This window comes from Octopus bimaculoides, chromosome 4 (assembly GCF_001194135.2).
Source record: "Octopus bimaculoides isolate UCB-OBI-ISO-001 chromosome 4, ASM119413v2, whole genome shotgun sequence".
NCBI lineage: Eukaryota > Metazoa > Mollusca > Cephalopoda > Octopoda > Octopodidae > Octopus > Octopus bimaculoides.
In genome coordinates, this window is record NC_068984.1 from 92542883 (window position 1) to 92545152 (window position 2270).

At 32.7% G+C, this 2270-nt stretch overlaps 1 protein-coding gene across 1 annotated transcript in view; it reads left to right on the top strand.

Annotated features, from left to right (window-relative positions):
- LOC106881934 (D-ribitol-5-phosphate cytidylyltransferase) overlaps positions 1-2270 on the top strand; it is a 42738-nt gene that overhangs the window by 31253 nt on the left and 9215 nt on the right. The gene's annotated exons all lie outside the window — the stretch shown is intronic.

The following is a 2270-nucleotide window of genomic DNA, read 5'->3' on the forward strand; positions in this document are numbered from 1 at the left end:
GAAAAATGCGTGAGACAGATAGAAAGGGGGTTAGGGAAAAAAAACAAGTGAGACAGATTGGAGGATGGAAGTAGCCACATTTATAAATCTATCGACAAAGTTGTCGATGAGGACGACACTGTTCCTTATCCTGTTGAATTCCTCAACAGTCTGGAACAGTCCAGTATGCTGCAACACAACCTTGAATTGAAGAAGAGTACAGTCATCATGCTTCTCAAACATTTCTTCTGTCATGAATTCAAGGGTACCGAAAAAACTATAATATTGTGAAAAATTATCCATCACTCGCCATGACACATTTTGTTGGCCAGGGCCATAGACTGCTTCCCTCCTGGCCTTTGACATAACAGATACTCATCATTGCTACTGGAATCAGAATCACCCAATCTACTGGACTCACTCTCAAAGTCTAACTCATCTGAACAAGAATCAACTATTGAGGACTATTTTTGGTGAGTTTGGTGAAGAGGGACATGATAACAAACACAACAAGGGCCATAAATTCAACAAAGATGGTATAGATGGACATAACAAACCTGAGGTCAAAGCCTGGGAAAATGCCTGAGCAATTCTAGATGTTACATGAAGTCCAAAGGTCGGATTGTACCACAGTATCTTATTTTTACTTAACCTTCCATTAGGATAACTATCAATGTTCATATAATATCTGTTCTCATATATGGTAGAATTTCCATTGGATCTGGGAATTATTTTTTCTACTGCAATTGTTCAATACTTCTACAGAATGTAAATTTGTTAGCTTGCTATTTTCATTTCCCTTATTATTATTAATTTTACTACTCCTGCTATTGCTTATAGTGGATTTATTAAGCATAATTTTTGGGGAGTTGTTATTATCATATAATAATGTTGCTATTATTCTTAACATGCCTGTCTCTATTACATTTTACATTGATTTCCTTATTTATTTCTATTCATTGCTGTTATTATTTTAAGTCCTATAGTCATGCTATCATGATGTTTTTACCCCAATGTCAAGAATATATTTTTTCCACTGTAACAATCTTTAGCCAGTGTAGTCCACATGCGAGTTAAGGATATTTTCATGCAATACACAACTTACTATTAAATTTATAACTAACCATAGCTGATTTAAGTTTTGATTAATATATTTGAGATCTTCAATTGGTTTAAGGCATGTATGTATTCCAGTTTGTAAGGTTTAGTGACACATCTGGGAAATTATCTCATCTATAATTCATTTCTATTGTTATAGATAACCAAAAATGTTTTAAAATTTAACTAGTATATACCTACATACATCTACACACATGGATAAATGTAGATAAATGTGCAAACGTGCACTCCCATACATTGATACTATCTATCTATCTATCATGTCTCTCTGATACCACTTCACTACCCCTATCAATAGTAAAAACAGTATCATCTCTAACCTAACTTAGGAAGATGGGATTCCATTTGGGAAAGGAGTAAATACCTGAGATTCTTGGCTTATGCTGAGTCACTAGATCCCGTTGTTATGTCAAAATTATCTATTCTGTTACTATGGGTCCAGAATATTCCATCATAATCAACTAAAGTTTTTTGGACAACAGAATTATGTTCATATCCAACTTAGATAATCTAGAATTTTTCTTGGCAAATATTAATACTTATTTAGCAGGATAGGATAAATAGAAGAGTAATGGTTCAATATATCAAGCTGTATGAATTTGGTATATTTCTTTATTGCTCAAATTTTTCAACCTTCCACTGTTTCTGATCACAATCAATTCATATATTTACATATTTACAATTGATTATTCTATTTCATATGCATTTAAGAAATTGATTATAAAACTTTTTTTTTTCTTAAATAGATGTATTAACATGGAATGAAATCTAATTCTTTAAAAAAAAATTATAGTGCCCACAATAATATTCTAAGTTATTATCTATGAAACTTTACACAAACATTCACTATTTGAATACATGGGTATGATTACTTTGACATATTATAATCTATTATATTTAATTAAAGTTTGGGGCTAAACGCAACAGTAACATCCACCCTTAGGGGTCAGCCACATTTAAGTGGCAAATATACTTCACCTTGTCGTGCAGTTACTGTTAATACCTCGTTCAGAGATTTAACATTGCTTGTTTTCACTTTTTCGAGATCAGTGAATAATTTCACTGGAAAAAGATATATGTATTTGCATCGGGATATTTTTCGCATCGAATGTCGGCGATTGTCATACGCTGAGGATGCGTAAATACCCAGAAACTCGAGTCCGTACGTATCG